This window comes from Symphalangus syndactylus, chromosome 8 (genome assembly GCF_028878055.3).
Source record: "Symphalangus syndactylus isolate Jambi chromosome 8, NHGRI_mSymSyn1-v2.1_pri, whole genome shotgun sequence".
Taxonomy (NCBI): Eukaryota; Metazoa; Chordata; class Mammalia; order Primates; family Hylobatidae; genus Symphalangus; species Symphalangus syndactylus.
The window spans coordinates 63771492-63784491 of NC_072430.2; the positions used below are offsets into that span (position 1 = coordinate 63771492).

At 38.6% G+C, this 13000-nt stretch overlaps 1 long non-coding RNA gene across 1 annotated transcript in view; it reads right to left on the bottom strand.

Annotated features, from left to right (window-relative positions):
• Positions 1–1567: 1567 nt before the first annotated feature.
• Positions 1568–13000, bottom strand: part of LOC129487886 (uncharacterized) — a 52815-nt gene continuing 41382 nt past the window's right edge. Inside the window, exons 3-4 of the long non-coding RNA XR_008659507.2 lie at positions 2432–2502; positions 1568–1644 (exon numbers count right to left, since the gene is read on the bottom strand). This is a non-coding gene — a long non-coding RNA (uncharacterized lncRNA). The remainder of the gene's footprint in view (positions 1645–2431; positions 2503–13000) is intronic.

Sequence of the window (13000 nt, forward strand, 5' to 3'; positions counted from 1 at the left end):
TACACCTTATACAAAAATTAATTCAAGATGGATTAAAGACTTATATGTTAGACCTAAAACCATTAAAATCCTACAAGAAAACCTAGGCAATACCATTCAGGACATAGGCGTGGGCAAGGACTTCATGTCTAAAACACCAAAAGCAATGGCAACAAAAGCCAAAATCGACAAATGGGATCTCATTAAACTAAAGAGCTTCTGCACAGCAAAAGAAACTATCATCAGAGTGAACAGGCAACCTACACAATGGGAGAAAATTTTTGCAACCTACTCATCTGACAAAGGGCTAATATCCAGAATCTACAATGAACCCAAACAAATTTACAAGAAAAAAACAAACAACCCCATCAAAAAGTGGGCAGAGGACATGAACAGACACTTCTCAAAAGAAGACATTTATGCAACCAAAAAACACATGAAGAAATGCTCCTCATCACTGGCCATCAGAGAAATGCAAATCAAAACCACAGTGAGATACTATTATCACCTTAATTTTAATTGTAGTCTTTTCCTACTTATTGTCAAGCCCTTTGGCCCCTAAGTGCTGTCCTTAAAAGTCAATCGAATGCTTATTAAAAGCATGAGTAAACAAATGAAGACTCAGTGATTAAAGGGAGCAAAACAAGACAACAGTTCATGTTCTCTACAGGACTGCTTACGTTTAAGGAATAAATCTGATCATTTTATTCCCAACATTTACATTAAGAGAAACCTAAAGACTCCACCAAAAAGCTGTTAGAACTGATAATGTTAGTAAAGTTGCAGCATTCAAAACCAATGTACAAAAATCAGTACCATTTCTATATGCTGAGTGAACAATCTAAAAAGAAACCAATAAAATAAAATAATTTCAAGTTTTAATCTCTCAACAAATGTTGGCTGAGAAATCCGTACTCAATTTTGTAGAGATACAAACACAAATGAGAAATGGTCCTTAGTGTCAAGAAACTTGCCTTCTGGTTGTAAGTCAGACAAACAAGTAATTCCTATGCAAAGCAGATTGTGTCACTACCATTGGAATCATCCAAAGTGCCCCAAGAGTTGGGAGGCTTGAGTCTTTCTTAGACCTGGGTTGGGGCAGAAGGCTTTGGGGAGGTGGTACATTTTAACTAGTCTCCAAAGGATGAGTTGGCTCGAATAAAGTTAATAAACATGTTCAAAACTGAGGGAATGACGCTGAACAAAGGAAGTGCAAGCTGTGCGAATTGTCTGGATGATGGAGTAAATTTGCAGAATGGCAGGAGGTAACACCAAAATACAGGTTTTGGGTCAGCTTCTGAAAAAGTCCTAGCAAGTCTTAGCAGTCCAGACACCTGAGCCCTAAGGGAAAAACACTTTAGTATTCTTTACTGCAATTCTTAATTTTATCTTATTTTCTCCAGAAGTGGGCGTATACCAGGCCACTAATTCATTTGTGGATATCAGTGTTTTTTATTTGATTCTGACATTTTCAAAAGATAGGAGATTATTCATGAGCACATGTGAAAATCATCTCAGCAATTGTATTGGTTGATAAGACCAAGGTGATTCTGAAACGTCCTAAACCCACCAAAAGGCTTAAAGATTACCTATGTACTTGTGAGAGGTCCTTAATTTTGTTTCTTTTTGTGTTGACAGGGGAGAGGTCATGTTCTGAATACCCACCTGAGAAAAGGAAAATATTCAGAAAAGTTTGTTGGACAGCTAATAATTAAACTTCTACTACTCTTTAAAAGTGTCAAACCAATTGACAGTAGGGAAAGTGATGAAATAAAGGTGAAAGGGAAACATATTTCACCTCTAAGGTTGATCAGGACTAAATTAACCATGTGTTACTTCTCTAAGATCGTTCTATTTTGAGATAATTTTAAAAGACAATGGGTCTAATTATAAACAGTGACAGAAATAATTTGAGATTTTGGATAAACTTAGGAAAATAATAATAAACAATATATTTACTCCCATATTTCCATTGCTATCAGTTTTGTCCTTCAGAAGGAAAGCCAACCATGGCCAAACCCTATTTCTGAGGATGAAAAATTGTACTTTTGTTTTTACCATAGCCTTAGTTTTCAGCTAGATCCATGCCTAAGTTATCTGCCAGCGTTTTTGTGATAGTATTGAGGCTCACATTGAGCTGGACCTGTTGAATTAGAGCAGGATAGCCCCACGTTTCTTTTGAAGAAATCCATGATTAATGTGTTCTTGCATCTCCCTCAGCAGGTTACACATTGGAAAGGTCTTTCCAGAAGGCTCTCTTAAAAAAAAAATTCACAGCATCAGCCAGATGCATGAATGTCTTCTCGCTACAGGAAAACCATCCAGGCTGGAGATTTGCCAAAGGGCATACTTTGGCTTCCTGCCAGTATTTTGTAGTGGGGAAACATTATGTTGAGGGACTTCCTTTGCTCTAGTGAAAGCTTACTAAAGGTCAGAAAATTATCCATTTTACCCACACACGGTGTCTGACATTCACAGATTTATTGCAGTTCAGGAATTCATGACATGTCCTTTGAGTTTACCCTGGATGACAAAGAGAGTAGAAATATGATAATGAAATCATTATACATAAACATTAGTCTTTTCCACACATTTTCCTTACACTGCCCCCTCCACCAAAAAGCGTAAGTAATGGCTTGATTTGCTACATTCTATAATGCTTTAAATAACTTTAAAAAATGTTTTCCCAACAGAAACATAATAGCATTTGGTACATAATAACTAAACCTGATGTACTGGAACATAAATATAATCCTTCTTTAAATTTTTTAATTAGATCATTACATTTACAGTTGCATTTTTAAACTATACTTTTTAAACAAAACATTTGATGTTAAAGAGGAAATATCACAAGGACAGATGGGTTGTTTCTATCCCTTTATACTCCACTCTATTTTCTTTTTTATATTAAATACTAACATTAAGGAAAATTCGTGTCTTTTTGTTGTTCTTTGTGAAATAAATACAAAAAATCATGTGCGCAAACTGCTAAACTTTAACAAAGCAATGCATAGAGTTTTATTCTTTTTACAAATTAAAATTTATTTCAAGTCTTTTTCATTCAGTGCCAGGCCTAAGACCACCAACCTAGAAATAATCTCTAGATTTTAATAGCCCCCATTAATATCTATGAAAGCACAGTAAATGCATAATTTTCACATCAGGATATGGAACCACAAGAAGTGAATTATTTATATGGACTACATAAAAGTAATCTAGCAATACCAACACTTGCCAAACAAAAGTATCCTTTATAATTTTCATTCATTCAACAAAGATTCAGTGAACTCCCACCAAATGCTTTGCACCAAGGCAGAAGTTTTCAGGGATTTGAGATGTATAACATGAAACTCCTGTCCTAGGGAAACTAGGCTTTTTGTGTGCTGAGAGGGGAGTTTAGCAGACACAGAAGTATGTGTGCACACGCTTACACCTACACAAGATACCCAGTCATATTATGTGATTACAGATGCAATAGCAGTCATAGTAGACAAAGGGCATAGTGGCTCAGAAAGAATTGTGCTCACTACTATTTTTTAACTGTCTAATAAGTTGTCATGGAAATGGTGGGGCATTATTCCAAAGGATAAACCAATGGCCAAGGAGTCCACTCCTCACAGATGTATATATCTAATTGAAAGGAATTCTGTTGATGCTCTGTTACCCTGGATAAGTATTTTTATACCTTAACATCCCTCTTCCCTCTTTCTCTTCTCCCACTCCACACCCATCAGCTGCTTGTGCTTGTAGTGCCTGTTGCTATGATTCCTACATGTTCTGCCAGAAATCCTAAGCAAAAGTGAACCTTAATCTTTGAGCACCAGAGAAAACAATGTTACATTAATGACCTATCCTTATACACAAATGAGAATTGGGAAGGGGGCATATATATGAATGCATGGACCTCCTGAAGAACTTTCACGAAGAGTTTTAAGCCATCTCCTTATCATCTTTTATGGAACCAAACCAGCCTCCTCCTGAATTTTTAATCTCTGTGAATGGATGACTAAGCTAGATGGCAACTAAGTGTTCATACTTTGTAGTTAAGTTTTCTAAATGTTTTTGAATCTGCAAATTTATCCTCTCTTTTTTCTTAACATTATAGTTTTAATCATTAGACTCAGCACTAGAAGAAGGATCATTAAGAAACTTAATGTATGTACACTTAAAGGTAAGGAAATTAAAATCAGATATAAACTGCAGGATGTTCACAACAGAGGAATTGCTTTTGTTTCTAACCCTCCTGGGTCCAGCCTCCAGCCATGAGGTATCATGACATCATCATGTGATGGTGGTCCATGATCTGAGACGGGTGGAACACAGAAGACATTAAGGTGTTAACAATGCATCCTGGCCAACATGGTGAAACCCCATCTCTACTAAAAACACAAAAATTAGCTAGGCATGGTGGTGCACACCTGTAATCCCAGCTACTCAGGAGACTGAGGCAGGAGAATCACTTGAGCCAGGGAGGCGGAGGCTGAAGTGAACTGAGATCGTGCCACTGCACTCCAGCCTAGGTGACAGAGCAAGACTCCATCTCAAAAATAAAATAAAATAAAAATAAAAAGTAAAAGTTACAGTGTCACAAAGGTTCTCCAGAAGGTAGAAAACTTTCTGTTTTTCTTTAAAGCCTTTTTCTGCTTTGTTTTCTTCAGAACTTGACTACATATAAGATATTTCACACACGTTATGCCTTATTTGGAGAAGTCAAGCCATGCATCTTTTTTTTTTTTTTTTTTTTTAACAAACTGCCTGCTCTCTGCACCAACAACATGGATGCTGTTTTCACATATCAAGCCAAAAAAGAAATCAATTTACAGCCTGCTATTCAAATTAGGCCATCTGTGAATTCCTCACTGTACAGGGAGTTTTTATGGCCAGCTATTCTTAAAAGTTCACAGGTGTTCAAGACATATGTGTTAATTTTACAAATTGAAATTTTATTTATTAAGAAATTCCACGCACTCAGAAAGAGATGTGACTTGAATAGGCTAGCTTTGTTGAAAATGAGCAATCCAAATCTTTGGGAGATACAAGGACCAACTTTCCAGGCCAAGATGCCCCTTTAAGTAATGAAACAGTAGGATTTATTTTACTACTGAGCGGTTAGGGATAGCCAAAATCTTATTCTGGGCCACAAGTCTATGACCTATTAAAAAGCTGAGAGACTTTGTACGTTTCTGAGGTTAAATGAAGGGGCCTATGGTTCAAAAAAACAGATAGCCACGAAGCCCAGAGGCAAGGCCTGAGCGGTTGGGAACAGGCTGCAGGAATCCAGTTCTTCCCAACTTTGCTCATCTCTGTTGCTATTTTATTTAGTGAAGTTATCCGTAGTGACTAACCCAGAATCAACAGATCTTATGCAAGTGAATTCCTATCTGGGCTAACAGGAGCCAGGGAGGTGGTACAAAAGAACTCTGAAATCCTAGAGAAAAGGTCTATGGAAACATCAGGGATCTTTAATTCACTTTTCTCTTCCTCTAAGAACCTGCTTTTGTATTTCCCTTTCTCTCCTTTTCTGATTCCCCTTCATCAGTCATTCTTTTCTGTAGTCAATTGGGTTACCACCCAAACCCACAGTGACACCTGCTGGCCAATTTGCAATGGCGAGCCTGAGTCCTGCAAGGCCTTGCTTGGCCCACAGTAAGCAAGAGTCCATTGAGGCAAACATTAAATACTACAAAATTCTCTTAGAAACTTAAGACAGTGAGAAAAAAATTAAGTGAGCACTGCCAGGGAAGATCAGGAATGGAGAATTTTGCAGAGAAACCTGCCTGAACCATTACAAATGTAAAATGTATGTATTATAGGTGTTTTTACCTCATAAAAATTAGCCAAAAATATATCCGGTGCTATGAGCCAATTGTGAAGACTTAAGAAAATAGTTATGGTAATCACTCATGGAATTTCACTTTTTACGTTGGTTTTCAGCAACTACACTTATAGTCCAAAAGATTTTATATTAGCATTAACTTAATAAAGTCCCAAAAAGAAATGCAGGAGAATATGTTACACAAACATTTATTTCCTTTAAAAATATTGATTAGACCTCCAACACAAAGGGTTAAAAATTTAGGTTTAAGACACTTTTTTCCGTTATTTCCCAAGGACTTCCAATTCTTGGTCAAGTTTCTTCACTGAAGAATATTCATACTTTGTTAATCCTAAGTATTTATACATTGGTTATTTTGGCTGGGTACATTTTTGAGGACGTTTGCTTTGTTTCAAGCAAATCCGTTCCTGACTTGAAAGTACAAATTCCAGCAAAAACAAAGACAACAGAAATATTTTTTAACATTAGTACATTTTCTTAAAATATTTACACTTTTCATTTGAAGGTTAAATCCTAGGACTAATTCTCCATACACATGTTCATATTTGAAACAGGAGGTTGTCCCCAAGGACTTGTAGCAACAAATGTGTATTGGACAAAAATGTTGGCCTTCTTCATCCTTACTCTGTGTTCTAAAAGCCAAAACTTCATTTTAGTATGACCTTAGAAGAATAGTGATACTTTTAGAATTTCCTGGTATTTGGTGGAAGGAATGTTTTTATTTGACTGCAGATGTCACTTGGTTTACAGGAAGGATTTGGTAACGCGTTCATGCCAGTACTGCACTTACCCCAGATTTCTTGCTATGTAGGAAGAACACATGTCAAAGCTCACTGTTTGTTAAATGGAAAAGATTCAGTACACCAGAAGCTTCTATTATAAACATTGTGACTTTGTGCAATTTACAAAATGTTCTATCTCCATTAAACAATAAACCCTTGACCCCAGAGCTCAGTTTTGGGATTCTGCGATTTGAGAAGGTAGACATAATGGATGGCAATAATAAATGAAAAGTTCAAGAGGTTAAGAAAAACTGTTTAATTATTTCTGTAGAGCGTGGGCTGCAGAAAGCTTGCATGTCTGCCTTCTTCCTCATAGAAACACTGCATGGAAGGGATCCACCAGGGCAGCCCAGGCAGGGCATAAAAGCTGTGTTTATGAACAAATGATTTCTAGATACCCTTCCATCTCTGAACCTTTGCAGTTCCTGCCAGGGAAGATCCAGTGCCAGTCCCAGCGCTCAGCATCTGTTTTCCAAAGAGTTTGGATTTGTTAGCATGAGAAATTCATTGCTCATAGTTGCTCCCCAGCTGTGGCACTAGTGAGTGTAGCCTCTTTGCCTTATTTATTTGTAGAAAACCATGTCCTGTCCTCTCTTGGAGGTTCTCTTATATAACTAGTCCTGGACACAGGCCGCTGTGCTTTTAATCCCAGGCCCATTAAGCTGCCTCGTTAGCGAAAGAACTCCACATTTGAATTTCACAAGGTTGGGATGTCCACATGAGGGCAGAACTTGGCGATTCCCAAGGCACCAAGCTCTAAACCAGATGTCTAAGAAATAAGGGAAGTCTATCAACTTGGGCCTTAATTGGAGAGATAATCTAGGGACAGGTCTCAGTGGAGCTTTGGAGGCCAGGTGAAAAGCCTTCCCAGAAGGAAATGACCGGAGCAGAGCTGCTAGGAATTCCTCACAGGGTCCACACTGCATTCAGAGCAGGGGCCAGCAGAGAATGCTTTGTAGGTCTAAACGCTGGATCTTAAGGATAGCAGACAAGCATTCCTGTTGTTGCCAGATGAATGTGAATTCTTTAGAGCTTCCTATCTCTCCACCTATCCCAAAAAATTTACAATAAATTGCTATCTGTCTTATTCCATCTAGACTTGCAGAAACCAGATAGGGGCAGCCGCTTAGATGAACCTTGGCTTCTGAACTGTGGAAGAAAAGCATTGTGATAGCTGTGACATGGGAAAGAAAAAGAATTGGCTTTGCTTTAATTTAGACACTGAGGATTTTTTCATTAAAATCTGGGGAAAAAACCATAGAAATCAAAACTTTAATGAAAGAATTATAGCATTTATTCAGTGTCTTAATACGGAAAACACTGTGACCAGCATTCCCCACAAAAGAGGGGAAACTGCCTTTTTTCCCAATGTCTGGATTACATGACAGGAGGTGGGCAGAACAATGAATAAGAACCAGAGCTTTGAGTGAGAAAGTTCTGGATTCCACTATTACCTAGGTGGGTAATGTTGGGGAAGTTAGTTACATTCTCTAAACCCCAGTTTTCTCATCTGTAAAATAGGGATAATAATACTTCTGACCTCAGATTGTTGTAAGGATTAAATGACACAGTGCAGCTAAGAAGACACAGAACCTAGGATCTGGCACTCTTCAGTCATTGCTGGCAGTGTCTTTTACAATTAAGCCATCAACTGTGACTAGAAAGGCCTCGAATTTAAAGCCAATCTTGACAAGACTCTGTGTGACCTAGAACAAATTTTTCCCATTCCTTTGGTTCACTGGGATGAATAATAGAGTGGATGAAATGTTCCTTGTTTCCAATCTGTATGAGATTAAAGTAATCATTTCGATGGGAAAAGGCTATGCCCTAGAAACAGGTGCCTTTATTCTATTCTTATTCTGCACTATACAGACAACCTCCTGACAAAAGAAAAATTGCAAACTCCATGGCCTCAGCATTAATTGAGACATATGGGAGAGGGGGCACGTGAGTAGACACACTGGGTACAGGCCATCTGGTCCCCAAGCAGAGAAAGCCCGGTTGAACCAAACTCAGAAGTAGGCTTGAGCAGAGTTTCTCAACTGCCATGCTCCTCCCATACTGCACACTGGTATGCCTCAGATGGAGTGAGCCACAGCAGGAAGAAGAGAGGGCTGCCCAGGTGCAAAGCCAATGAGGCATGGACCTCAGGCACAAAACTTAAGAGGGCACCAAAAAACTCAGTAATCAAATAATATTTCAATACCGTACTTCAAAGGAAAATTTAATGTATAAAACCCCAGGATGAGCAAAATATAATTTTAAATAAAGACAAGATTGTAGGGTTCAGAAGCACATCAGAAGACATGGGCTGGAACTAACTTAGGGCTGTTGTTGCAACAGAAAAGATCTAAGTCTGACTGAGCTAAATGGGGTGCTAGAAGTCCTCAATGGAAAAGCCCATAAATGTCCAAGGCCTGTTTCTGAAGGCCTTGCCCCCAGAAAGCCTTGTTCCCATCATTGCTTTGTAGTAGACACATGGAAAGCTCCCCACTCTGTCTGGGAGATAATCTGAGAAGTATGCTCTGTACTTCTCTGCGTTCATTCAAAGAGAATTTTTACTTCCGGGTTCAAAGAAAAAAATTGCTTATCAAAGAGCTCAAGAGATTTCTTGAACCCAGATCTAGTATTTACCATGCAATATTTTGATGCATGAGAGTTAAATGATTCCAAAATACACAGATTAAATTTCCCTAGAATATACACGGTTTTGGAAAATGAAAGGAAAATGGGACTTTGAGCAAAATACATTTTGGGCTCTGCTGAACCCCAAATATTAAAAAAATGAATATAAAGTTTGCCAAACCCCAAGTGCTTCTGGGCTCACATATTCTGGCTCTCTCCTTGAGAACACCTTTCTACCATCGTTTTCCCCAGGCAGCTCTACTCACAACAGGAAGTCTGTAACTCAATTTCCCTTTTGTAAATAAAGGCATCTTTAAATGGTATAGACCTGACATCCACACCAGAAGGCAAGAAAAATATGGCAAATACAGTTCTTTGGGATGTTGTCATCCACACCAGAAGGCAAGAAAAATATGGCAAATACAGTTCTTTGGGATCTTGTCATCCACACAGGATCATTATACAGTTAGGCAGTAGGATGGCAGGTGCTAACCTTGGGGGGATTCTGATTAAACAAACAGCACCGATTTTCATGTAATGTTACACTCCAGCACAAGGCCTTGGGAAAAGAGCAATGGCATCACCAGGATTCTGAGTTCTTACTGAAATCTAAATATACAGATGAACTAGTGAGCATTAGTCTATCCAAATTTAAATATATGCACAAAATGCTCTTTTGCATAGGGGTATAGTCCATCTCTGGAGTTGCAATGCTGTGGCTGGGGGACCAAAGCAAATGAACTAAGTTTTGATGAAGACCATAAAGTTACGTTTGGGAAAAATGTCTCGTTACATATACGTGACCATGTTTTCCTAATTCTCCTAGAGCAGGATTTGGAACAGGTATACAACAGACAGAAATTTTGTTTCCGAGTCAGAGAACGCAAGGCAGCCAACAAGAGCTGAAGACTCGCAGTGTTCTCAGGTTTACAAATGGGTTAGCAGGGCACAGTTGAGGTGTTTCCGTTTGTGGGTTTGTTTGCTTCACTCATTGGCGTGAGAAGCCAGGCACATTTCTTCAACTTTGGAAGCCACGAAGGAGTCCTATTCATTGGGGCTTGTGAATCAACAAAGAGGAATGGCGTTTAATATTTATATATGTCTCATGTAGCCATTAAAAATCTTTTATGAGGGTGAAGCCATTATTAAAGCAAGATGGGTTCTGGGTCATGGACCCTTTCATGGCATTCCCATAGTGCTAATGAGACAAATAATATCTCCTCACAGTACAATGGCTGCCTCTAGCACTGAATTCAGTGTGCCTACTGTAGTTAAAAATCCTAAAGGAAAAAAATTTACCATAAGAATTACCCTACCCTAAGAACTTTTTCCTTTTTATTGCCTGAACAAACAACGCAGTTTCTCACTCAATTAAAACTAGGTTGGGGTGTGTGTGTGTGTGTGTGTGTGTGTTAGAGGGGCTGAGTAGAGACTATAGACTAAAGATGGCCAAATACATGGATATTAATAACACACATGAATGAATGTCTGTTATCCACTGGACCACATGTAGTGTATCCCCAGGAGATATTTGCCTTCTTATATTTACAGATGACATTATGTTGCACCCCGATCTAAGTCACCCACTACTTCTAGGACAGCTGAAGAGAAGACAGAAGAAGGAAAGAACAACAATGACAAAAGCATGGAAAGCTAACAAAAGAGGATAAACATAGTGCATAAGAGAAATATGTGAATGAACACTGATGCTTTAAATTTTATATAGCAACTTGTTTGGGAAGATCTGCCTTACTTATGAGTGATATCTTACACTTGCCAAAAATACAAGTTTTACTATACCCCCTTGCCAAACCATATTCTACCGAGAGAAGCAACCACACAAATGAAGAGTAAGATATACATGTAAATGCTCTCAAACACACTTCTTCCCCTTTACCACAAAGAAGATAGAATTCTACATTCAGCTGCCATCAGAACATGGCATTCCCTACCAAGAGTAATTTAATGGCAACCAGCATGCTATGCGAATGAAACACAAATGTCTAGTGGTTTCCAGACCATATATTCAGCACAAAACTTCATTATAGTTTATTTATATATCACACATAACAACTTTTTAGTTCTGTATTCATTAAAATGAATTAATAGTAAAGGACTATATAATAAGGACTTCTGAGTTCTGATATTAGTGGTATCTGATTTTTTTATGGACATTGGTAACAAGGAAGAAAACAATTTCCAGTGGTTTTTCAACTACAGACATTCAGTTTTTCAACTACAGACATGTAGTCAAGGCATTCAGAAGACATTTTTATGATTAGGAAATGGTAGCGGGAGGGTAACAATTACATTGGATATCCTCTAGTTAACTTATCTTGGTTTCTGTAATACTATTATCCATAGTGTCACAATATTCAACAAAAGTTCATCAGGCTTCACTGATGTTGTCAAGGCGCATTTGGCCATAAGGGGCAGAGACAGTTCATTCAAGGTGCCCCAAGATAAGAGACATGAGTAAACCAAAATTGGAAGCAAAAGCAGTCAGGAACTGAGGTGGCTTTTGTGTGAGTCTGTGCATCAACTTGTATGCATGTGTGTGTGTATGTATGTATGTCTGTCTGTCTTTCTCCCTTTCTCTCACGAACTGCATGGAGCACTACTCACACCTTCTCAGTGCATCACTGCTTTGTTCTCCCCGTTCCCTTGATCTTCATCCTCATAATTTCAGCCTGTCATTGCTGTCCTAGTCCCAAGTCTACTTTGTGGCCTTTCAAATCAGTTTCCAAAGCTAACCTGCCCAGTCTCTGAATTTCCCCAATTCTACATTTCAACAGGAGAGCTAAGAGACAGAGAGAGAGTGTGTGTGTGTGTCTCATCTTTCCCACCCAGACACCACTGCTGGTGGCCATCAGGAAGCCTAGGCTATCCTAGAATCACACGTGTCCCATCAATCTACCCAGGTCTCACCAGGCCATGGAGAGACTGATTTCGTAGGGGTTGTGAGGGGAGAGAACCAAGCCAGCTCACAACACAGCATGAAAATGGCTAAACATTATACCAGTAAGCCACTCCCATCAGTGAGGACACAGGAGCAGACACAGGACATGTGGCAGCAGCTGTGCTTCCACCAATGGGGGACTCCGTTTTCACTTCAATCTGGAAACAATTCAGAGGTAAAATTCTTCTCTTCTATATATATTTTTTTATTACAAGAAAAAAAAATCTCGCACTATGAGAGTGCACAGAAAAAAAAGACAGAAGGCACTCCCTGCTAACAGTAGCTACAGGAAGCATTTTTCAGACTGAATAGATAAAGCAAGGTATCGTTGGAAATAAAATTAGTTAAAACTAAATAGCAACAATGACAACAAAACCATACCTCAAATAAACTTGGAGCAAATGCTGTCAGGGCCCTAATATGTGGAAAGGACCATGCCAGAATAGTTCATGAAAGAATAAGTTCACTCAGAAGAGAAGCAAAAGCCACTAAAGGACCTAAAAGAAGAAATTGAATTTCAAGAAGATGCTGCTGTTAGGATCTGTCACCATTTTCAGTACCAGTTTTAGTGGATTTTATTAGCTACTCTGGGGTTTTCAACAACCCTTAGTGAGAAGGGATTTAGAAAAGAAAGTCCAAACCCAGCTGTGTGCTTGCTGATCATTTGTTACCCATGATTATGCATACATTAACTAGATGTATAATAAACTGTGCACGATTTTCAACCCATAGCAGAACTTACACACACATCTCTCTTGTTCATTTAATCTGAAAATAGATACTTCTGTGGCTGCTTATCCGAAGAGCTTTGAGCAAATA